The sequence below is a fragment of the Monodon monoceros genome, unplaced genomic scaffold (assembly GCF_005190385.1).
Source record: "Monodon monoceros isolate NGI ecotype Baffin Bay Population unplaced genomic scaffold, NGI_Narwhal_1 Super_Scaffold_21, whole genome shotgun sequence".
In the NCBI taxonomy this organism is placed as follows: Eukaryota; Metazoa; Chordata; class Mammalia; order Artiodactyla; family Monodontidae; genus Monodon; species Monodon monoceros.
Genome location: NW_021703778.1, coordinates 2,118,500 through 2,144,183, shown reverse-complemented (window position 1 = coordinate 2,144,183; position 25,684 = coordinate 2,118,500). Strand labels below are relative to the sequence as shown.

The following is a 25,684-nucleotide window of genomic DNA, read 5'->3' as shown; positions in this document are numbered from 1 at the left end:
TGTGTGTGTGTGTGTGTGTGTGTGTGTGTGTGTGTGTGTGTGTGTGTCTGTGTTGGGGTGAGGGCGTTGACCCAGCTCCAGGCCCCAGCATCACCCTCACCCTGCTCTGTCCCCATCTAAGAAGGTAGCTTGGGGCTTCGAGGTAGCTTGGAGGACAGAGATTTGGCCTTGAAAAGCATTTCCTGTCCATTAGTGAAATCTCTCCACTCTCTCCCTCTTTCTCCCCCAGACCCAGTGTAGCTTTTTTCAACTGATCTCAACCAGGAAGGCTGAGTTTTAAGTCTACTCATTTATTTTCAGACAGATTCCTTTATGGATGCCTCCTAGTGGTTTAGAGAAGGCGCGTTCTTGCTAAAGCACTGTCTCTGGGCAGGGTGTGGGGTATCAGTCTGAAAAGAGGTGATGGGGTAAGCGTGCACATGGCTGTGCATTAATCACCTTCCTTCCCCTTTCCCTTCCGCGAGGCTCTAATTTTGTGTCTCAGAACGAAGATAGAAGAGGGTGTGGCAGACACACACACACCCGTGTCTTCTGTTGAAAATTCTCTAGCACAGCGCCGCTATTTTTAAAGGGCACATGGATCTCTGCGGTGGCTGAACAATGCAGGGAGCTATTTGCGTCTAGTCCCGGCTTAACACAGGCCTGCCTGGGATGCCAGCGTTTTCAACTCCAAAGGGAAAGTACGTGCTCACCCGCAAATGCCTGCCTGGGCCGGGGGAGAGCTCCAGCTGCAGGGGAGTTAGCTACGTGAGCTCCGACCTGGAGGAGTCTTCTCTTGGCAAATGGGAGGCCACGGAGGGTCACTGGGCCCCGCTGCAGGCTCCCGAAGACAATTAGGGAAAGGAAGCAGGATGCGACACCCATAGGATGGAGGTCCTGGGGGGCCCTGACAGCATCAGCCAGCATTTGCTCCTGTCCTGTTTCCTGCTTTTCCCTCCCATCCCAGCCTCTCTGCCTCACTCTGAGTGAGAATGTCTTCAAATAGACCGTCTCTCTCGCTTCCCATTGTTTGACATCCCATCAGAAAAGCACAGGGGAATTGTGTCAGTCTGTTCGGGCTGCCAGGACAAAACACCCTGGAAGGGGAGGCTTGAACCGGGGACATTTCTTTTGTCAGTTACTGCAGGCTGGAAATCCAAGGCCAAGTGTCGGCAGGTTGGTGTCTGCAGCAGGCTCCCTCCCGGGCTTGCAGACGGCTGCCTTCCTGCTGTGTTCCCCCCGGTGTCCGTGCCGCCCTCATGACCTCATTCAACCGTCATCACTGCCTTAAAGGTCCTACGTCCACACACAGTCACACTGGAGATTAGGGCTTCGGCATAGGAATTCGGGGGCAGCACTATGCAGTCCAGCAGGGGTGTTCCTGAACTCACACGTGGACACAGCACAGCCCACAGATGCCCCGTGCCCCCTGCGTGAATGTGGGCATGCTCCCACGGAGGCCCTAGCACACCACGACAGAGGCACACGGGCCCAGGGACAGGGCCTGCACTTACACAGTCTGAGGCGACCAGCAGGGGGCACACGCGGTAGGACGTCCAGGGATGCCAGCACTGGGCAGGACCCAGAAAGGGCACCTTTGCCCTTTAACCGGAACCCTGAATGGCCTGGAGGTTGGGTGTGGAGCAGAAGGGCCAGCGAGCAGATGTTCCCGAGCTGGACGGAGTGGGGACAGGAAGGGTCAGAGCCAGGCCAAGCCAATCCTGGACCTCACCCCTGCCTCCTCCCAAGGGCTCCGTCTGTCCTGAATGGGCAGCCGAAACCCTGAGGGAGGGGACGCCTTCCTGAGGCCTCAGGACTGGGCCCCCCGCCAAGTCATCGTGGGCAGCCCCATCCCTGAAGGCACCAGCTCTACGGGTACCGGGGGATCCCGGGGAAGCCTGCCTCGCCCCCTCCCCTTGCGGGAGGGGAGCCTGGAGTTCAGCCGCCCCGCCCCACCGCCGTCGGGGATCCGAGGAGAAGCCAGCGAGAGGCACTGCCTGGAGCCTGTGGTCAAAGACAATCACCTGGCCTCGCCCTGCAGAGCTGCTGCCCTTGGGGGGAAGGAATCAGATGGAAAGAAATAGAGTCCTGCCCCCTCCCACCCTACCGAGCGGGGTACCCCCCAAGGCTGGGGGCTCAAGAGAAACTCCTGGCCTGCGTTACCGCTGACGGCCAGCAGGGGGCAGTTCCCGTTTGCCTGAGGGCTGACGGGCAGTGAACTTTCTGGACATCACATCATCTCCTGCAGGGAAAACGGTAAAATATTGCAGAACATTGAAATAGCCGTCCTAGGAACAGAGTCTTAAATGCTCCCGTAAGCCTCTGAGAATCTCAGGATGTTGCGGAGGGTTACGTTCCCTAATTCTTCTTGTTTTCTCCCAGCGTCTACCTCTTGCATTTCCAAAGATGGAGTCTAACGGAGCTCCTGTTATGGCTCAGAGTAAACGCCGAAGTCCTCCTAAAGGCCGCAAAGCACTGTCCTGGAGCATCTCTGAGCACATCCACAAGGACCCCCGTGGCCCACCCCACTCTAGACCCTGGGTCCCTGCCGTGCCCGAATGGCAGGTGTACATCTTCCCAGGGCCTGCGCACTTGCTATGTCCTCTCCTGGGAGCCCCCAATCCCAGATGTCCACACGGCTTCCCCCTCCACTCCCTCAGGTCGTGGTCAAAGGTCTGCTTCTCAGTGGCGCCCCTGCCACCTGTCTGAACTCTCACTCAGGCTCCTGCACCCCCAGCTCCTCTGCAGCACTTCCCGCACCTAACACCTCTGCATTTTCCTTATTTATCGTGAGTCTTTTCCCCATTAGATTCTAAGCTCCACGTCTGGTTGGTTCCTCGCAGCATCTCCAGGGCCCAGCATAGTGGCTAGCAGATGCATAAACAGTTGTTGAATAAGAATGCATCCTTTTAACTTAAAAGCCCATTTCTCTCTGTGATGGATGCAGAAGGCCAACGTTGTTGGAAGGACTGCCCTGTGGACTGGGATTGTTACTGAAAGTGGGTCTGGGCGCTCAAAAGCCAATAAAGAAGCAAGGCTGGTGGAAGGGAAAGTTTGCTTTATTTTGGAGGCCGGTAACTGGGCAGGGGAAGGGGACAGGGGTGGACCCCTGTCCAGAGGCCAACTCCCCTCCACACACACCCTGACAATCAGGGGGCAAGACCTTTTATAGACGGAGAGAGGGGGTTCCGTGCAGCTCTGACGGTCATATTGACATTGGTCGCGCGGTGGTCTGACCAGAGTCATCTTGATCGTTTAAGTACATTTAGTCTTAGTTCTAGGGTTGGTTTGTTCCCATTTCTTGGAGGCCAGCTCTTGGAATTGTGGCAGCTTCTGTCATGGCTACGGTCAGGTCATCATGTGGTTAACTTCTCCCACCTGGTGGGGCTTCAGTACCTACAGGACAGCTCACAGGACATGGCTCAGAATATATGGTTCCTGGGCTTCCCTGGTGGTGCAGTGGTTAAGAATCCACCTGCCAATGCAGGGGACACAGGTTCGAGCCCTGGTCTGGGAGGATCCCACATGCCGCAGAGCAACTGGGCCTGTGAGCCACAACTACTGAGCCTGTGCATCTGGAGCCTGTGCTCCGCAACAAGAGAGGCTGTGACAGTGAGAGGTCCACGCACTGCGATGAAGAGTGGCCCCCGCTCGCCGCAACTAGAGAAAACCCTCACACAGAAACGGAGACCCAACACAGCCAAATAAATAAATAAAATAAATTTATAAAAAAAAAGAATATATGGTTCCTCCTTGAGAAAGAACTAAAGGTCCTTGACTCTGCTTAAAGACTAAACTATTATTATTTGGTCTTATTTGAGTGCTGTCCTTTGTTTCTGCATCTTCTCCCTTCTCTGATTCAACTTATTCTTCGGCCAAAATTTGTCCACAGACAAAAGGCAGGCAGAGGACGTGGGGGAAGGACTGTAGGGTGCTGCTTTGTTTCAGGATGACCTTGGGAACTCCTTGCCTCCAGGGTGGATGGTGACTCCCCAGTGATGGAGCTCGTGCAGACCTTGCAAAAATCAAAGTATGCAGAAGTACAGTGCTTTCCATTTGTCTACATATCAACTTGGTTTCTGCTTCCAGATCACATCCTGCTGGGACGATGGAAACTCCCCCTTTCTTTCCCCTGAGGTTGTGGCTTCTATCACCCAAGTTCCAGGGGGCTGACGTTCCACCAAGGAGCCAGGTGGTGGGTAGCATCTGGCCAAACTGTCATCTGCTCACATCATCACCCCCTAGAATGTTCAGCATCCGTCTTGGCCTTTGACCTTGGTCCACACAGGTAGTGCGGTGAGATCCTTTGCTCCCCTTCACGTGCCGCGGCGTCCTGGGGGCTGTGTTACTTCCACACGCACCTTTGCTCCCCTTCACGTGCCGCGGCATCCTGGGGGCTGTGTTACTTCCACACGCACCCAAGGTCACAGAGGCAAGTTGTTGTTTCTGCTTCGTGCTGGATGAGCGTGACAGAGGCCCAGGGTTGACCCACTGCACGGACCGCTGTTCTGCTCCCAAGGGCTCTGCCTGGAAAGCAGGGGGCAGGATGTCACCCAGCTTTCTGAGACCTGCCGGGGTCCGATAATCTCATAACTTGTCCTCTATAAAATCAGTTTCCTCTGGCGGGTGGCAGAAGAAGTCACAGAGATTCAAAGCACAAAGAGGAGGCCACGTATGCCTTCGGTTTTGAAGATGAAGGAGCAGAGAGACCCCTCAGTGCCCAGCTGCAAGGACCTGCATCCAGCCAACGACCTGAAAGAACTCAGGGTGGATCCTCTCCAGAGGCCCCAAGAAGAGCCCGCCTGAATAACACCTAGATCTCAGCTTGGAGACCTTGAGCAGAGCGCCCAGGGGGACCACGGGACATTTGCCCTGCAGGGCTGGGAGTCTGTGAATGGCGGTTGTATGAAGCCCCTAAGTCTGTGATGACCTGTGACACAGCAACAGAAAATGAATATGGGGACAAAAGTCACCGTGCCTGATGCTGAGAAGGCACTTAGCAAATTCCACGTGATTTCCTCTCCTTTTTGCTTCTTGATGTTTTGTAGATAGACTGTGCAGCCACAGGGCTCAGCAACGGATTCTTCAAGTGCATTTCTCAGCCTTTCTCGCCACTCGGATGAGGCCGTATCATTAACCTAGGCCCGTGGACCAGAAGTGGAAGTGATGGGTGTGCCCTTTCTGAGCTGAGGCGATTAAAATTGGGTGCTTCGTCGCCTCTTTCTCCTACTTTGCTGGGGAGCACGTGCTCCAGACGGTGCAGCTCCCAGAGCCCCGGCTCCATCCACCAGACCCCGAGTGTCTGCGTGGAGCTGAGGGCCTGTCCACCTGTGGCACTCGTGCTTTACATCTGTCATGCTGGCACCACAGCACGTAAGAATCTGTGCTGCTTCTGCCGTGACCGCTTCCCCCTTCATCTCAGGACACAGCTCTCTGTCACTTACCATCGCTGAATCCTGTTGGTATTTTTCCTGTTCCCCAAACAGACCTCAGGGTGTACGTGCGGTTCCCTCTGCCCGGGGTTTTGGGCCTAATGCCTTCTGCCTAAACCCTCCCTTAGGCGCTTGAAATGGTCCCACTCCTGAGAGGCCACCCTCACTGTGGTACGTCCACCATGAGACACACTGTCTGTTTCAGCCTCTGATCTGTTTCTCTCTAGTCACTCTGACAATTCAGATTACTTTGCTTGGTTACATGTGTCTTTCTTCCTCCATCAGAATGTAAGCTCCGTGGGAGGCTCAGAACGCCGAAGGGGCTGAGGTTTTACCCTTCTCACTAGCTAACTGGCTGGCCTGCCCCAGCTGAGGGGACGCTGGCAGAGGACACGAGACTCCTGGGTCAGAGACAGAGATGCAGCCGCTCCGGCGGCAGCAGCAGCTTCAGGCTTGACCCTCAGCTCCCCTCGTCCGTCAGGTTCAGGCGGACGCTGCACAGGCAGGGCTGGCGTCACAGCTCGGGAACCCTGTGCTTAAGGAACCCCAATCATTTATCACGGGCTGCAAGCGCGCCTGACCTTGGCCTCGGAGAGACTCATCTTTATCATACGGGATAGTACAAACCGCCCTTTTCTCTACAGGGAGGTGCTATCTCTATTTTCCGAGCTGTCTGCAACACAAACATCCTTGAGGAGACGTTGCCTCTGCTGGCAGGGGTACAGAGATGTGAGAGACCACGGAGAGCCGTCTCCCTGCAGAGGGCAGAGCTCACGAAAACGCTGGTCGCTGCTCTGGCCCGTCAAACCAGGGGCCACTCTCAGCTGTCAGCCACAGAAATGAAGCCACTGGGGCTGCGTCAGCCCAGCGGAACCGGTGCCATTTTCAGTAACACTGAAGAGCCATACAGGCTAGCGGCAGTCCTATGAAAATCACCTTCTTTATTGCTTTCCAACACCTTGGAATTCCATTCTGGAATTTGTCTTGGCTTGCTCCTGCCTGGAGAATGAGATAAAGTACTGTTTAAATCTGACATAGACGTGATGGGACAGAGTTGTCTCCGGGAGATGCTTGAGTATTCTGGTAGAAAATCATGATTTTAAAGATGACTTTTGCTTAGGAAACTCCAAGATTAAGACAGACACTGTATAAGGAGGGAGGGTGAGCGTCCACAAAAGGAAATAACTGGGTGAGTGTTTGCGGAGGGCAGTGGCTACAAATAGAAATGGTGTTTATCTCTGCTGTCTGTAAGCATTCAGAACCTGGGTTATCTTCCTGGGGAGGTCATCGGGCATGAGCGCAGAGGCTGACTGCAGAACTCTTCCGGACACTGCAAGTCCTACACCTAATCAATCACGAAGGCTGGTCTTGTGTTCCTTCCTGTCCCATCCCCGTGGCCCCTACTCGATTCAGACCATCTCAGACCACCATTGCATCATTTCTTCACCCTTCTGGTAGGTTTCCCTGCATCCAATCCACACCTCTGCCTTGGAGATCTTTCTAAAATGCAATTCTGATCTTGTCATTCCCCGTCTTAAAACTTTTCAGTAATCTCCTCTTGCCGTAAGGATAGAGCTCTAACTGAAAAGGGCTCATGAGACCCTCCCTCTGGCGTGACTTCTCCCCCCGCCCACCTCATTCGGACTGTCTCTCCCCCTCTTCAGCCACAATACAAGTGTTCCCTTGGGCAGGAATGCCTTCTCCGCCATTCTTGGGAAATTTATGTTTTTCAGAATCCCAAGAAAAATCAGTCCGGGAATCAGGAAATGATCATCTTACAAGAATTAAGGCTTAACCATCAACATAGGAATGTTACCAGTTTGGAAGCATCCACTACTACCAAGTGGAAAGTGAGAGCAGGAAAGGCTGACACGTAGAATCCAGAGTCAGAGTCACATCGCTGGGGACCCCAGGACAAGAGCCAGTCGGGGAGACGTGGTGGAAATCGCTCGGTCTTGCTGGCAGCCGTGGCCACGTGAAAAGTGTGCTTATGGCTCTATCTCCTAATTAACAGTTGATTAATTCTTGCAAATTAAAAAAATTAATTACTTTATATACATAGTATACCTAACACAAATCTTACGAGTAGCTTTCCGAGAAATAACGAGGCAAAACAACAGATGTCCCTGACATGTCTCCCCATCCTTCATGTCTGGTTAAGGTCTGTTCCTCCAGGAAGTCACCTTGAACTTTAAACCTGGGTTCCTTGTCCCTCCAGTGTGCTCCTACTGCTCTCGTAGTATTTACATCAAGTGGAGGATTATTACTTGGTAGTCCCCAGAAGAACCGCGCCTCCTGCTTTGCATAACCTTACGTGGCCCCTCCCACACTGACTGTGGGCGTGGTCGTGTGACTTGCTTTGGCTGTCGGGTCGTGAGTCAGAGTGATACAGGCAAATAATTGATAGGACCTCTATCCTGGAGCTTGTTTCCTTGGAACACTCCTTCTTGGAAGGCAGTCACCACAGCCTCAAGTAGCCCAGGCTAGTCTACTAAACGACGCGAGACCCTGGGGGATGACAGGCCATCTTGGACCTTCCAGCCCCGCACTCCACCCCACCCCCAGGCTCCCAGCTGAATGCAGCTGCTCCAGAATGTGGAGCAGAAGAGCTGCCCAGCTGAGCCCCGTCCACCCAGAGACTTGTGAGAAACGAAAAGCATCTTTTTTCTCTTTTAAAGCCCCTGAGTTTTAGCATGATATTTGACACAGCAATAGAAAACCCAAACACCCTGTGTTGTCATTACCTGTTACTTCTCCCTTTGCAGATAAACTATAAGATCTAGGAAGATAAGTTCAGGCCTGCCTTGCTTTAAGTAGAGGCTCATTATATACTATTGCAAGGACCGTTCCCTAGCCTCAGGTTAGTTCAGACGCAGCAGCACTGCCAACTCAAGCTCAGCTGCATGAAACAGGGTGTGATTAAGCACTTTGTTTCTACTTGCACCAATGTTATTTAAGAGTACAGTCTGACTTTCTGTATCTCGTGCTGAAGCTAAGTTATGACATCAAGTGAAGAAGCAGGATTACTTTAGGACATTGCTACTTTGTTGGGCTTTCTTGTTGTTCTTTGGAAGCAAGTTTAGACTGACAACCCTTCTTAGAACGTTGCTTGGAAAACACCTCTACTTCCAAACGTCCGGAGGATCTGGGGGGAGGAGAATGGAAGGTGGTGAAAGGAGAAAAAAATAGTTTGGACTGAATCCAGGCTACACTTTTTAATCAAGTCCGCCTCTGACTCAGCACCGGTGTGAGGCAATCACGCTTCTTCTGAGCTCCTGGGAGGTTTTTATCTGGACCATCTGGCAAGTAATCACGGCGCACCCTGTGGTCTCCTCCTTTGTCTTCTTTGCATTGGGTCCTGCCATTTCATTTTTCACAGGTTTGTGCCCGGCCTCTTCACTGAGTTCCCACAGAGTCCAGCACATTTTAAGCACTCAGTACATAGGTCCCAGGGGTTGGTTTTGCTCCAAGCAACCCTACCAAAAACTGGATGGGAAGGACTTTGAACAGCCCAAGGTAAGATTGCAAAGATCCACCAGGGCTGGAGTGCACTGGTGTTCAGAGGCGGTGAGTGTCAGCCTGGCACTGGGAGAATTGTACCCGATTTGTATCTTGGTCTTTGGAGACATCCGACCCCAAACCCGAGGATTTCTCAGCCTTAGGCTGAGGGATGGATGATTCATTGTCTCTCTCTGCCTCTGTGTCTCTTTCTGTCTCTTTCTCTCTTATCTGTGAATCTATGAATCATTTTCTATGCCTTCACCGAGGTTACAAAAAGATGAGGATTTCAGTCAGACAGAGTCTGTCCTGCCGGCTAGAGATACCAACCTGGGTAATAGGGTCTCGGGGCAGCAGGAGTCTCTTTCCAAGGATGTCTTCAAAGAAGAGAGAACTTCTCTGCCGGCTGGCGTGATGTCTGTCTGCATCCAGTTATCGATTCCTCGCTCTCTGATGATACCACACGTCTCAGGAATAGACCTGGACCCACATTATCCTGAGAAGCAGCAGCAAAAGCAACATCTCTCCCCCAATATACAGTCTTTCTTTAAAAATGACCAACACATCCATGATTCTAAAGGAAACTCAGGAAATAAACCTGGCTGGGGCTATTCTGGCTTTAACCCCAAAGCTCTTCTCACGCTATGGAACTTCCTAGAAGCTGGGGAGGTCTCAGAGCCTTATGCTGACTGTCAGTAGCCCAGCCCTTTCCCCTCCCTGCCGGCCTGATGCTCTGAGCCCATTTCTCCCAGGCCACATTCTAAGTTCTCTAAGATGGACCACAAGATCCTGCCCCCTAGTGATCACATGCTATATAACCCCCTCCCCCAAGTACAGGATGAATAGGATGGCTGGCCTCTTCCTGGATAAGGTTATATCCTACTGGCAAAGCGATGGGATGATTTGGTCACATTCTATATATCACATATTATGTGCCCTTCATAGCTGGCTGAAGGGAGATTTGAATGGAGAGCCATTCTGCTGGCTCTGAGCATCCCTGTTGGGGGTGGTCAGAGGCTAGGACCCAAGGCGGGCCTCTAGTAGCTGAAGGTGACCCTCCATGACAGTCAACAAGAAAACGGGACCTCATTCCTTAAAAAGCCATATGATCCAGCAATCCCACTCCTGGGCATATATCTGGAGAAAACTATTATTCAAAAAGATACGTGCACCAATGTTCATATGTTCATATGCACCAATGTTCATAGTAGCACTGTTTGCAGTAAGCCAAGACATGGGAACAGCCTAAGTGTCCATCGACAGAGGAATGGTTAAAGAAGACGTGGTCCATGTATATTACACAATGGAATATGACTCAGCCATAAAAAAGAACAAAACAATGCCACTTGCAGCAAATGAATAGACCTAGAGATTATCTTACTAAGTAAGCCAGACAGAGAAAGACAATCATACGATATCACCTATAGGCGGAACCTAAAACACTGATACAAATGAATTTATTTACAAAACAGAAACAGACTCAGACATAGAAAGCAAACTTATGGTTACCAAGGGGGCAAGCGTGTTAACACACACACACTGCTGTATATAAAATAGACAACCAGCGAGGACCTACTGTAGAGCACAGGGAACTCAGCTCAAGATCTTGTAATAACCTACAAAGGGAAAAGAATCTGAAAAGGAATATATGCATATAACTGAATCACTTCGCTGTACATTTGAAACTAACACACGTTGTAAATCAACTATACTTCAATAAAAACAAACAAACAAATAAATAAATAGAAAGAAAACAGGACCTCGTCCTACTCCTGAAAGGAACTGGATTCTGCTGACAACCAGTGACCCCGGAGGGGGCCCTAGTACCCGGATGAGCTCGGAGCCCCTGTGGACACCTTGATTTCAGCCTGGGGACACCGTGAGCAGAGGCCCCAGCTTTGCCGGGTCCGGACTCCTGACCCACAGACCCTGTGAGATGAAAACTGTGTGTTGTTCTAACCACGCTCTGTGTGAGTTGGTGCCCAGCAGAGAGGATGAGTCTAACCCTCTCCCCTCATGGCAGCCCTCAGCCTGCTTGGTCACACAGCGGCCCTCGACCAGTGATGGGTAACTGGGCAGTGTTTTTGCCCCGGGATACCTGCTTTTGAAGAGGAAATGCCTTCAGTCTCCTCCATTTTGTACCATCACCCCCTTTACCAGACCCCAAATGTTCGGTGGGCACCAGGCTACACCAGGAGTTCTCATACCCACCGCGAGGCCCCCGGAGCCTCACAGCCATGCTGCCCTTGGGGCCTGGGGGACACTGCGCCCCCAGAGACACTGCCTTCCTGCACTCTTAACACCCAGACAGAAGGGAACACAGAGACTGGAGCCCAGGTTTTCCCAACTCCGAATTCCATGCTGCTTCCACTCTGCACACTGTGGAACTGCAGACGATTTCTGAAGGCTTGAGGAGGGATGTTGGAAAGGGGTGGTTTTCCAAAATTACAAACTAGACCACAGTGCTAGGACCCTGGGCGGAGGGGCCTTGCCGGAGGGAAGAGCCGGGGAAGGGCCGAGTGCCCGAGGCATGGTTTCTGCCTCTCCGTGGTCCTTATCTGTCCTCAGTCCTCCCCAGAACATCACACACTGTCCAGGAAATTTGCTTTCACTTTGGGAGTGGCTCTGAGGCTCCCTGAGAATCCTCTGGCCTCTGCTTCCCTTCCTGTGATGCCATCTTTAAGTGTGACGCCTGGAACAGTCCTGCCTCAGCAGGTGGGAGTGATCTCCCTGTTCCGGGAAGGCAACAAGCCCAGAGAGGAGAATAGGGGGAGAAAGCGGGGTACTTCCTAGTAATCTCTTCCTTCACCACTGATCCCTTCAAAAAGCAAGTAAAGGGTGGAGTGGGGTAGAAAAAAAGGGTTTCTGCCCTAAGCGCCGATAGGGACAGATTTTAGGGGGGTGAAAAAGGAACTTACCAATAAGTGACAAGTTCCAAATACCAGTCAGCATTATGTCTCCATTATCGACCAATCACTGCCCGTGTGGGCAAACTGTGTTCTATTTATTTATTTATTTATTTATTTTAGTGATAAGAAGAAATAACAAGCAAACGGTCATAGTTCAGAATCTGTGGGTTCTTCCTGAAAAATGCCGAAACCAAGTTAATGAAGCTTTAATTCCCAGAGAGATTAGCCTCTGGTGCTGGCTCCGCCACTATCTCTCCTTAACACAGCTTGTCTCTGCTGATAACGTGGGCTAATCTCTTGTGGGGTAAGGGGTACATTTGTGCTTTTCTCATTGCCTCTTTTTCAGGTGTTTGTTTTGTCTTCCCCAAAGCTGGAACAGGAAATTGTCTTTTGTTTCCAGCAGTCTTTCTGTCTGTCGTTGCCATAGAAATATTCCTGGATATATCATAACATGGTCCACAGGACGCCCCAGTGCCAGCCCTGCGTCCTTGCTTCTTTCCGATGCCCAAAGGGTCCTGAATTATGAAGATGCCTGCTCTCTTCTGCTCTGCTCGTACATGGCTTTTCCCTCCAACATTTTATTATGAAAATGTTCAAGCATACAGCAATGTAGTAAGGAGTTTTAACGGACACCTACCACCCAGATTCTACAATTAACGTTTTCCCATACTTGCTTCATGCCCTGTCTGTCCAACGCTGTTACCCACCCAGCAAGCTTCCTTGTTTTAAATAAGGCAGTGCCAAGTAAATTACAGTCATCGGTACAGCATCCCCTAGACATTTTAGCATGCATGTTATTAATGAGGGCTCAATGTCTGTTTGTAGTTTTTCCTTTGGATGGAACATTTGCATATGATGAAATGTGCACATCTTCCGTGTCGCTGGCTGTGTTTGGGGGATGTGCATACACTCTTGTAACCTAAGCTCCTAGCAAGATAGAGAGCTTTACCTCCCCCGCCATGGGGACATTGCTCTGTGCCCCTTCCCAGTCAATTCCTGTCCCTACTCTGCCCCCAGAAGAGCTTCTTTTCCGATTTTCCACCATAGATTAGTGTTTTCTCTTCTAGAAATCTGTAATTGAGAATACTTTCACGTAAAGCTTCTCAGCACAATGACTGTGAGCTCCATCTACATTTGTCCTTTCTTTTGATCGCTGAGTTGATTCTCTTCCATGAATATGCTTCAGCTTGTTTATCCATTCTTCTGGTGTTTCCAGGTTGGGGCTACTCTTTATATGTATTGAAGGGAAGACCAAGTTGAAATCGCAAAAAATTAAACCAACAACAATAAAAATTAAACAAAAAATACCTGACACACACACATTCATGAAGTCTTATCTCTGGGCTAGAATTTCATTACTTTTTCTTATATACAGTTCCTAACAGTATATATTTGTTAACACAATTTGTACACTAGAGAGTCTATTCGGATAAACAGACTAGGATTACAGGCCATGAGCACGTTATTTAGTTACATAAAAATGGGTACAAAATGGTAGAAACCAATTTGTTTTTCCTAAGCCAGGCTGGCATTTTAAAAAATACAGCTCAGGACAATGGGAAATGATCATCAATTTCTAATTATTGAAGTCTAAATGGACTATAGAGGTATAGAGTACTATCCTCTAGTCTAGAAACGGGATTCTAGGGTACGGTTTTATAGCTATTGGTCCTTCTATGCGTTGAACAACATTTTTCCAAGTAAGAGGTAGTGTGTTGTCTTAGAAAGAGTATCACATGGGAGGAGTCTAGGCTGAACCCCAGCTCTGTGGTCTGGGGACACCACTTACCATCTCTGGGCCTCAGGCATCCTCTTAAAATGAAGAGATCAGAATGGATGATCTTGAGGGTTCTTTCCAGATATATATACATGCTGATTTTATGGTATTTTTAGGTGCTTTTTGTCAAGGTCTGTTGATTTTAAGGAACCAAAAACCTACAAGAAATTATACATTGGAATATAACTCAGCCATAAAAAGAAATGAAATTGAGTTATTTGTAGTGTGGTGGATGGACCTAGAGTCTGTAATACAGAGTGAAGTAAGTCAGAAAGAGAAAAACAAATACCGTATGCTAACACATATATATGGAATCTTAAAGAAAAAAAAAAGGTTCTGAAGAACCTAGGGGCAGGACAGGAATAAAGACACAGACATAGAGAATGGACTTGAGGACACAGGGAGGGGGAAGGGTAAGCTGGGACGAAGTGAGAGAGTGGCATGGACATATATACACTACCAAATGTAAAATAGCTAGTGGGAAACAGCCACATAGCCCAGAGAGATCAGCTCAGTGCTTCGTGACCACCTAGAGGGGTGGGATAGGGAGGGTGGGAGGGAGACGCAAGAGGGAGGGGATATGGGAATATATGTACACGTACAGCTGATTCACTTTGTTATACAGCAGTAACTAACACAACAATGTAAAGCGATTATACTCCAATAAAGATGTTAAAAAAATTATTCAAGAACAAAGAGGGGAATTAACATGACATTGTAAATCAACTATACTTTAATAAAATAAAATTTAAAAAAAAAGAATAAAGGGGGATTTATCGTAAGGCCAAAGAGACAGCCTCACAGCCCTCCAAAGGCCGGCCGTCTGGTCCCCTGGGTCTTCCCAGGATGATCTGGGTCCTGGTGGGTTGGGACCCAGGACTCTGTTCCCAGGCATTTCCCACAGGATCTGCGGTCCATGGACACAGCTCCCCTTCCTCCCGGATGTAGACCTGCCTTCTCTTCATCCTCTGCTCACACCACCTGTCACCACCACCCTCTGCTTCAAGTCCCGCTGCCAAATTTTATTGCTCCACAAGTGCTTATTTGAATGAAGAAACCAAATTCATTAATTTCCCATGTATAATTGCTGTTGCCCTTGGAAACTGTTATTCCTTTGTGGGGATGTGACTTGGACACCCTTTCAGGAACTAGAGTGGATTAAGAGGAACCCCACTGGGATCTTGCCAGTTGGGACTGTTTGGAGTGCTTAATAAGAAAAGGTCAATGAAACAGGTGATGTGGGGCTTAACGAATCAATAAAGCGTAGCTGTTCTGATGATTGTAAAAAGGATCACTGTTCACAATTCACAGTATCATCTTCAGAGCACCTGTTTTAGATAGGAGGGGGAGTTTTGTTAGGGGGAGTTTTGTTAGTTGGAGTGGTTTGGTTTTTGATGTTTTTGAATAGAGTAGAGAGCAAAGGCAGTCCATCTAGGCTAAATAAAGCTTAATTTAGCAAATATTTTCACAGCTTGGTGCCATGTTTATTTGGAAAGATGTGGGTTAATCCCACCAGCTTTGGTGACAAGGGTTTCCAGAGTTCAAGCTCACCTGGCTTCCACAGGGCCCTGGAGTTTGTACTTGCGTCTTTTCTAGGAGCCTAAGATGCCACCCGGTAATGGCGGAAACATCAGCTTTCTTCTCCCAGGCTGGGGAGCTGGGACAAAGAACTTGTCCTGGGGAGCTGGTGACAGACAGCCCCCCGTGGGCTGAGGCTTCCCGGGGCCTGCTCCATTGTCCCATCAGACTTTATTTACAAAATACACATTCAAAACTAAAATTTAACCATCAAATTCATTATATGAAGGGCATTAAAACCCAAATGTCGGGCCCTTCTGAGCACAGGGCCCTGGACGTCTGTACTGGTGGCTAGCCCGTGAGCCAGCCCTGTCACTTAGGGACACTTGACAAGAGTGGGGGGACCCCAGCACTCACCACCGCATCTGCCCCACCTCGGCTTGGCCCATTCCCTGCCGGGCCTCTAGAAGGGTCTGGATTGCAAGCCCTGGGTTCAGCCTCTACAAGGCAGGGACAGTCTCACACTTTGCACTCTTCAGAGTCTGGCCAGGCGCTGGCATGTGTCTCACAGGCTTGCGACAGTGTTTGCTGTGTTTAATTGGCTCCTACGCACGGGGCTCCAGCTTGTCCTGTCTCTCTGGTCCCCTGGTAGGTGGACGGCCTCTCCTTCCTTGATCCGCCTACCTGGGCCACTTCTCAGGAGTTAGCCTGAGAAGCCCCCAGGCAAACCGTCCTGCACGCTCAGAGCTTTAGTCAGTGTGTTTTCCTGAAAAAGGGAGATTAGGGGATATCTAGCAGTTTTAGGGGGAGCCTGGTAAAGAGGGCTTCCACTATAGTGGCAAATCTGTAAAAGAAGTAGTGAAAACAGAGAAGGAGGGTTTCTGGTCCAGCGTGCAGGCAAACAGTCGACACACAGCTGGAGATTCCTTTCCTGCCAAGTCGCCCAAGCTGCACGTCGGGCTATTATGAAACCATTTCCATGAAGCAAATTTTCCAGTGAGGCAGGGTTGTTGACGATCCCAGGAAAACCACTCCCCTTGCATTCAGGTTGGTTGGCGACATGGCCTTGGTGACCGCCGGCTGTGACCAGCACACTTCCGCGTGCCCCTCCCATCCCTGGACTTGTTAGATCCCACCTCCTCACTTTGCTCTTTGGAAGGAAACCCATTGGGATAGGACAGAATTTTCTGGAGTGACGCTAGTATAGTTTTCTTGTCCAGCGTCTTTCCTGGTCAAAGCTGGGTGGAGAGGCAGCCCGGGATTATCTTGGTTTTGGTTTGAACCTGAGTATGTTCTTTTTTTAAAATAAATTTATTTATTTATTTTTGCCTGTGTTGGGTCTTCGTTGCTGTGCACGGGCTTTCTCTAGTTGCGGCGAGCGGGGGCTACTCTTCGTTGCGGTGCGTGGGCTTCTCATTGCGGTGGCTTCTCTTGTTGTGGAGCACGGGCTCTAGGTGCGCGGGCTTCAGTAGTTGTGGCACGTGGGCTCAGTAGTTATGGCATGTGGGCTCTAGAGTGCGGGCTTCAGTAGTTGTGGCTCTCGGGCTCAGTAATTGTGGTTCGCGGGCTCTAGCGTGCAGGCTCAGTAGTTGTGGCGCATGGGCTTAGCTGCTCCGCGGCCTGTGGGATCTTCCCGGATCAGGGCTCAAACCCGTGTCCCCTGCGTTGGCAGGCGGATTCTCAACCACTGCGCCCCCAGGGAAGCCCTGAACGTGAGTAGGTCCTGAACCTCCACAGGTCCACTTCTTCATCCCATGTGCAAAGGACCCCAGCGGTATTTCAGTCTGGACGCGCGAGCCCCGTGCTCCCAGCCCCACCCTCACCTACGTGTCAGCTCCCCTCCACCGCCTCAGCAGAGCCCTCCTCACACCCTCCAGACACACAGCAAGAAAGTAAATCTTTCTTAGGAGAAGATAAATCTTCTCCCAGGAGTTACTGCCTGACAGAGTCTGACGCAAGCTTCAGGATAGGCTACCTTCTCCTAGAAGGACGTTCTTCTTGATGTCCCTGCCTTGTTACCTCCAGTATCCGATGCTCATGAAATCCTGTTAGCTTCACCTCAGAAGTAGAGGGGATTTGACTGCGTTCCCTCTACCCACTCCCCGTGACTCCCCCTCACTTCCAGCCCTCGTCACCTCTCCTCTGGACCATCTCCAAGGCTCTTAGCTGGGTCTTTTGCCTCTAGACTCTTCTCTCCCCACCCCTTTCTTTAAGAGACTCCAGATGCAAATTCGCTCATGTTACTTTCCTGTTCGAAATCCTTTACAACAAATCAGAAAGTGCACGGGATAAAGCCTAAGTTCCTTGACCTGGCACACGGGGCCCTCTAAGATCTGGCCTTGCTTTACCTTTGCAATCTTCCGTCCTGTCGTCTGAAGCACAAATCACCAGTCTCACACGGTCCAGATAGTCAGTTTCACTCGTCCTCCGAGATGGTTTCCAGCCTCCATTTTCTGAGAAACCTCCCTCCCTGTACCCGTCTGCCCTCAGCCAGGACTGTGCCCTGCTCTGGGTCTGTCATAGCACCGATCACAGTCACTGTGACCATCTGTCTTCTTCTAATAAATGGTGAATACCTCCTGTGTCCAGGGCACATTGTAGAAATATTCAGATTAAAGCACTTACTTATTCAGAAATATGCATGGAAATGTTGATTGGGACACCGTCAGACATTTGAAGACAACCCCAAAATATATATTTCTTAATTTGGCAAGTGGTTTATTTTGAGACAGCTATAAGTCGACATTTTTGTTTTTAAAGGCTTACATATTGTAAACTAACTATACGTCAAAAAAATAAAGAGCTTGTATATAAAAAAGGCCCAAAGACTGTTTTTAAAAGAGATGCGCCCCAGTCTTTCAAAAACGTGACCTCTGAAGCCGCGCAGTGTTGTGAAGCCTTTCACCTTCTCCAAGGATGCCCAGAAAATTATCTTAGATGGATAGATGCAAGAAAAAATGGACAAGTCAAAGTGGAGTATGATCTTTCCGCCTCCTTAGCAATATGGGGGAAGGAAGACTGGGGAGCCCCGCCAAGGGTCAGAAATAGAAACGTCTTTCTGTGCTAAAACCACGAAAGCTGGGGCAAACTCAGAGGCAACATTCGTTTGCCTGAGAAGCCTTAGTGACTGTCAACCTTCCAAGGAGGATGACGCTGTAGGAGTGGGTAGAACTACGTCGTATTCCTAGAATAGGGCAGCAAAAGTCCCTCTGTTGAGCAAAAGTCACCATGCGGAGCTGAAGGAGTCTGCTGGCACAGGACAGAATGTTCCAGCACAGGGATAGCTATGTCGGAGCACAGGTTGTGAAAGAGGTGAGTGTCTTCTATGGGGAACAGCTCACTGTTACCTACAACACCAGATAAAAGGCTACCATGAAGCCGCCTTATTGAGTCTGGGGTCCCACACCCGCAGCTGTCACGGATGCCATGAGTCTGAGGAATTTCCCTGTGAGTGAACCAGGGAAGTCCAAGGCTGATGGAGACAAGGCAGGCTGGCCTGGACAGAAGCCTGACTCCTGCCCTGCAGAGGAGACACCAGCTGTTGTCACCTCACCCCCGCCTTGGAGGGTCGGCATGCTTCCCTGGGCCTATTTGAGAGAGGTGACCTGAGTCCTGGTGTCACGAGGTTCTTGATGGACAGTTTGCCCTCACTTCCTCATGCAGCTTCAGGCTGAGCAAAGTCAGGCCACAGCCGCGGCTGAGGTTTCCCTGGAAAGCATCCTCCTTTCCCTCTGCCGTCCCTTCGGGCTCCTGCCCCCTCTGGGTTTGACTGTGTTTCATGGACACGGGCCAGCAGCTTGCCAGGATGCCAAGGTCAGAGCCTGTGGGAACTGCCCTCACCTGCGGCTGTGGGTCTGAGAATAAACGTGAGGTCCAGAAGTGGTTCTGGTTAGGGCTAGGGTAGGGTTAGGATTAGGGTTAGGGTTAGGGTTAGGGCTAGGGGTAGGGGTAGGGTTAGGGTTAGGGCTAGGGTACGGGTTAGGGTTAGGGTTAGGGTTAGGGTTAGGGCTAGGGTAGGATTAGGGTTAGGGTTAGGGTTAGGGTTAGGGCTAGGAGTAGGGTTAGGGTTAGGGTTAGGGTTAGGGTAGGATTAGGGTTAGGGCTAGGGCTAGGGCTAGGGTTAGGGTTAGGGCTAGGGTACGGGTTAGGGTACGGGTACGGGTTAGGGTTAGGGCTAGGGTTAGGGGTAGGGGTAGGGTTAGGGTTAGGGCTAGGGGTAGGGTTAGGGTTAGGATTTGGGTTAGGGTAGGATTAGGGTTAGGGCTAGGGGTAGGGTTAGGTTTGTGTTAGGCCTAGGGTTAGGGTTCAGGTTAGGGTTTGGGTTAGGCAGAGTGCTTCCTGCCATGGTGGGATGGGTCTAACCCATGTGAATTTTTCACAAATTTGCCCAAGTTGCCCAAAGTTCTTATCGTGGGAAGCCCCTTAGTCCTAGGCAAACGGGGATGACGGCTCTCCCCTTCAAAGCCCCCAGGGTTTCTCAAGTCATCATGCCTTTCCTGCGCTGTTGAGCTCTCCTCCTTCTGGCTTCTTACAGGAACGCATTGTAGGTTCCTCTTTGCAGTGAGCATGGTTAGTTGCTGCATCGCCCTAACAAACACGTACGGGGTCATGTGATGTCTTTAGTGTGTTATCTTTCTCCTGCCAGCCTTTTTCTCTGTAGTTTCCCTTTGGCTTATTTTAATACTTATTGTACATTGTACGTCCTTTTGTTTGACGGTCTATCTGAAAGACCTACATATTGTTAGTTCCCCCTCAAATCTCTTGCAGGAAATCTTTCCTAGCTGTCCAGGCGCTCATCTGAATGCCCCAGCCTTGGCCTGGAGGCACAGTTATAATAAAATCCACCTTATTGGGCATATGGAGAAGAATCACTTTTCTTTTAGTGTTTCTTGCTACATACAGAGCTATTTTCAAAAATGCCTCGGCTTGGGAATTCCCTGGTGGTCCCGTGGTTAGGACTCAGCACTTTCATTGCCAAGGGCCCAGGTTCAGTCCCTGGTCGGGGAACTGAGATCCCACAAGCCACGCGGCTCTGCCATCAACAACAGCTGCAACATAAAATGCCTGAGCTTAAGAAAGATCTTAAGGGTCCATCAACGAACAAATGAATGCTAGAAAATGTTGTGTATATATATGCAATGAAATCTTATTCAGCCACGGGAAAGAAGGAAATCCTGCCGTTTGCCACATGGATGGCCCTTTAGGGCATTTTGCTAAGTGAAATAAGTCAGACAGAGAAAGACAAATACCATATGGTCTCACTTACATGTGGACTCAAAAAAAAAATAATGATAATAATAAACAGAAAACAGCTCACAGATACAGAGAACAAATCGGTGCTTGCCAGAGACAAGGGACGTGGGGTGCTGGGAAGCAAAATGGGTGATGGGGGGTCAAAAGGGGGATGCAACATATGGCACGATGACTGTAGTTAATCATACTGCCTTGTATATTTGGAAGTTGCTAAGGCAGTAGTTCTTAAAAGCTCTCAACACAAGAAAAAAAAAAGATTTGTAAACTCTACGTGCAGAGAGATGCTAAGTGGATTTATCGTGGTGATGATTTCACAATACATACAAATCTCACAACATTATGTGATACACCTGAAACTAATAATGTTACATGTCAATTAGACCTCAATAAAAATAACTAAAATACAATTTAAAAATTAAAAAAAAGAGAAAGGATACTTAGTCCTCCAATTGTGCTCATATCCTGAACACGCCTGCTAATTCGTTCTGCCGTGGCAGCAAGGTGAATGAGTCCAGCTGTTACCCCGAACTATCACTAGCGTGGTTCCCGTGCACTGATTTCTCTCTAGTTGGAAGACGGTAGCTTTTCCCGCATGGGAAATTCTAAGTACAGAACTACTGTTTAGGTTTCTTGGGTTGGGCCGAAGGAAACCAGCCCAGTTAGGCTCTGGGAACACCAGGCTGTGTCTGGATGGACGCTAGGGTTGGTCTGGCTTTGATGAGGTGTGAGGAACACAATTCCACTGGCCACAATGTGGCTTCAAGGATGGGCCTTCCAGTCGCAGTGTTACAATTCTTCGCCCCTGGCCGTTCAGGCTCTCAGTCTGAGAGGTACTCTTGGGCTAATGAACCCCTCCTTTGGCACTTGTAGAACGAATCCAGGCACCGTGGGGCAAAGGAATTTGGACGTTTCTTAACTGAGTAGGATTTGGACATGGGATCAGCAAATTTAGGAAAAATCACTTAGAAAATACGTCCTAGGTGTGTTAGTGGCAATCAGCCCCCTTTTCATGTACCTTCACAGAAATTCACTCCCTGCCTCAATCCCATTCAAATAACAAGTTCATCTTTAGATCTGAAAAAACGTGGGCTGTGGTCTCCGTGCACCGTTATCTGAATTGTCCAAGTGGCCCAAGGAAGAATGGAGGCACATCTGACTGAACCCTCTGACTTCCCAGAAGTTTTATGATTCATTGGGAAAATGTTTCCTGTGGTTTTTAGAGCATTTTCGAGCCACAGCCATAGTGAAGAGGTCTCGGGCTATGAAGACCAGATACTAAATGACACGTTATAAACCCTGTTGCTGGGCAGATGTCTTCATGAAACCTGAAACCTCAGTTAGCTCTGGGTTCAAGCCAAGCAAAGCACTTTAGCTGATTTCACCAAAATCTCTCCCAGACCTTTGACCTTTATTAGAAACCATACTATGAGGTCTATGCCCCACTCAAAAAATGTACTTTTGTTTTCTTCCCATGAAACATTGTGGTTGTACAGAAAAACTTGGCTGAGGTACCAGGTTTATGTTCAGTTTAAGATAACTGTGCCCAAGACGATACATTCAACATGATACGTGGTTTCCTTTTCTTGTGAAATTTCAGTCACCAGACCTTCCCAATTAATCAGAGCACCTGAGCTAAACCAAAATCCCTTTTGGGGTTTGGTGTTCCACTCTCCTCGTGGTTGGGACCTGCCCGTAACACAATGGGACAAACTCTTATAACCCCGCCAATACCCCCTAGATGAAAACTACTCAGTCCAAATACAGTCCATGCCTTTGCCCAATGGAGGTCCATGGGGCTCTGTGACTTTGTCAGGGAAAGGAGAGAGTGCCTAGAAGGTCACCTTAACCCCATGAAAGAAAGGCCAGGAAGAGAGGCATCATGTAACATGCAGAAATCCTGGCCGGTTGTGGTGGCCAGTAATGTCCTCCCCCATGTTTACAGAGACCAGGACCCTTTTAGGAAGTGTGTGCAAAGAATGTCACCTGCCATTTCAGTAAACAAAGGGTGTTCAGGCCATCAAGCCATCAGCCATGGCAGCGCCCCTGATGGTACACCCTCTGGGGAACTCAGGATGGAGAAAAACAAGATACTGGCCCTAGAGAGCTAAGATGCTTATCAAAGGAATGATTTCAATGAGCCCAGACTCTTGCATCTTCCCATACACAGAAAAGCACTAAAATCCTTAACTTAAGATGTCTACTTTTTTATGATTAGCAGTGATCTTTTGATGTTCAACTACATTTTTTCCCCCAGCAAAAACTCCTATATAACCTGATTCCTCCCTGACCTCTTTGGAACAGTCCCTCGGAGTGATCTGAGAGGCTGCTTTCCTGGGCTATAGTTCTCAGTAAGGTCCCCAAACAAAACATAATTCTCAACTTTTAGGTTGTGCATTTTGTTTTGTTTTGTTTTTAGTTGACAGAAGAATCAAAAATTAGATTCACTGTGGTAGGAGGTAGTACTACACACATACTTTCTTGGGAAGCTGAGTGGAGGGAAAGAAGGAATTTAAACATGTTTTTGGTGGATAAATTCCCAGAATTATTCTCCCAGATATGGAGCAATGATGAGGGGCATTAGAGTAGTTGGGAGTGGGAGAAGAATTTGAGAATTTGAGAGAAGCTGTTACCCACTCTGAAGGCAAAATAGAGTCACCATAGCACAAGATTTTTGAAAGCTCTGTGCAAGATTGATTTTAATGGTACCATTTCACTACATCTTAACACAACATCTAAACTCTCTGCACCTTCCAAATTTCTGTCTAATTCATCCCTGAGCTATGAAATTGTTACAGATTTCATCCCTGAGGGGTTAGGGAGCATCTTCCCATTGTAGAGATAAGTAAAGCAAGGTTCTGTGGATTTTGTTGGTTTGTCTTCTGGAGAAGAGACCTCTATTCTCTCAGGTTCATACACTGAAATTTTTGCCAGCATTTGGTTGGTATATAACGTGATTTCCTTTTCTTTTCCTTCTTTCTCTTGGAAACGTGGGCCTGACACCGTCCTTCACCGAGGACTGCTGGCAGATGAATATATTGAAAGGCGATGAGTACAAAGGAACTTGACCGCCAACCACTCGGCATAGTAAAAGGCTGAGCACGTAAGATGTGGGTGGATTAGAACTGGCTGGGGTTTTCTGACCCCCGAAGTTGCAGTCTGCCGCGCAGGGACAAACACGTGCCTTCCACAGCCCTTGGTGTAAACGGGGTACTAATCGGGCTGTGACTCCGTGTGCTGGGAGCAGATCAGAGCTCAGTCCAGACCAAGGCTGCGTCCCCTGCCCTTGGTGCGTATGGACAAGTCCTGGACCAGCAGCTGTGGCCGCTCTCAGGTGACAAACAGGGTGCAGCTGGAGGGGCAGCGGGCAGCCTAGGGCCTGGGCTCTGTCCCTCGGGCCTCCTTGTCTCTTTGCTTTACTGGGATCCTAGGAACGAGGTGTGGTGGCCAAGGAGAAACCAGAGCCTCCAGATTCCTTTTCTTACAAACCTTTGTCCACTTTATTTAAAACACAAGCAGGGCATGGGTAGGCCATCCAGCCCTGGTCTCACATTACATCACACACTGCTATGTGTCAGCAGCCCACCAAATTTCTGAAAAACCAGGTAACTGTAGAAAATCTGTCACGATTCCTTTCAGGGTCATCAAGATTATAATAAATATTTCTAGAGGGGACAGCCAAACACTTGTCTTTAATATAATAATTATTTTTAATATATTTATAAATTTATAATTGTAACAATAAATAATAAAATGTCATAATCGTAATAAAGCATAATGATAAAATATATAATTATAGACTTATACTAAATTAAATTATAGTAATAAAACATAATAATTATATACTTATAATCAATTAGAATACAAATAATATAAATAATTTCTAAATATAAATGTAGAAATGCATATTTTAATAAATAGGCGTATGTTATATTCAGTGGGGTATGGTGTGTATATGTAAATATATACATATATTTATATTCAGTTGTTGTTGAATTTATCAGCGCCCACCTCGGCCTGCACCTCAAACAGCAGAAGGAGATCAGAAAGCTGGGGGCTCCCTTGCCGTTCGGCGGCGGCCCTCCGGTGAGCCGCGATGGGCACCTGTGCGTGCACCCGGGAGCTGGGGCCGAAGCAGCCATCGGACGCGATGCGCTTCTGCTCAGGGGGCGCCGCGGGCAGCACCCCAGCTCTCAGCGCTGCGCCGCCCCGCGTCCCGCCGGCCCGACAAGGCGTGGCTGGGCTGCGAGGCCAAGCAAGGCTACGTCATGCATCGGCTAGCGTGTGGCGCGGTGGCCGCAAACGCCCGGTCCCTAAGTGTGCCTGCCACCTACGGCATGCCTGTCCACCATGGCGTCACCTACAGCACGCCTGTCCACCATGGCGTCCACCCGCTCAGGTTCGCTCGAAGCCTCCCCTCTGCCGCAGAGGAGCCAGCTGGGCGCCGCTCTGGGGCCAGGAGGGTCCTGAAGCCTTACTGGGTTGGTGAAGATTCTATGTACGGATCTTTGGAGGTTGTCCTCATTGATCCATTCCATAAATCTAAGAGAAGAAACCCTGACACCCAATGGATCACCACACCAGTCCACAAGCACAGGGCCGGCGCCTGCAGGCAGGGAAGGCCACGGCCTCGGCGAAGGCCACAGGGTCCTTCGCACGTCCGGTGGTTCTCGCCGCGCAGCCTGGAGAAGGCACAGGACTCTCCGGCTCCACCGCTACCGCTAGCGCAAGTAACGCTTGTAAAATTCTTACCTAATGAACAGTTTAGGACACCTGTGTCTAATCTGTCTGTTAAAACTAGTTGTCTGCGGATTGTCTCACTGAATGCATTGTCAAGTTCTGAAAGTGCAATCATGTTTGAAGACCTTAAGTGATGGGGTATCTTGTTTCTAATAAGGGAAATGCCTTTGTTTTTGCTTTATTAGGGAGTTGATATGTCCGTGTTTAAAATGCTGTTTGGTACAATAGGTGTAAAATTCTGGAAAAGAGGAGCGCAGAAACTAGCCGTGTAGATTTGTTGGTGCATGTGATGAAAGCTACAGCTTTATTGGGGTGAGGCAACGCTCTGCTGGTTTACTCTAAAGTGGCTGTTTTATGGAGTTTGGCAAGGACAAACTTTCAATTGGGTTTTCCTTGGAAATGTGAAGGGTGTCGTGATCCTTTATCGTAATCATATGTAGAAAGATAAAGTTGACTAGAGCCACATTTTTAGACTGAATCTGCTATCCCGTGTATGCAACCGCTGCTTCCAAAAGGCGAAAAGTAAAGGAGTGCCACCATTTTTAAAGAGAATTGAATAAACCTGTTGCAAGATGGTTCTC

At 49.2% G+C, this 25,684-nt stretch overlaps 1 pseudogene; it reads left to right on the top strand.

Annotated features, from left to right (window-relative positions):
• Positions 1 to 25,088, top strand: part of LOC114905214 — a 48,559-nt pseudogene extending 23,471 nt beyond the window's left edge.
• The last annotated feature ends 596 nt before the right edge of the window (positions 25,089 to 25,684 follow it).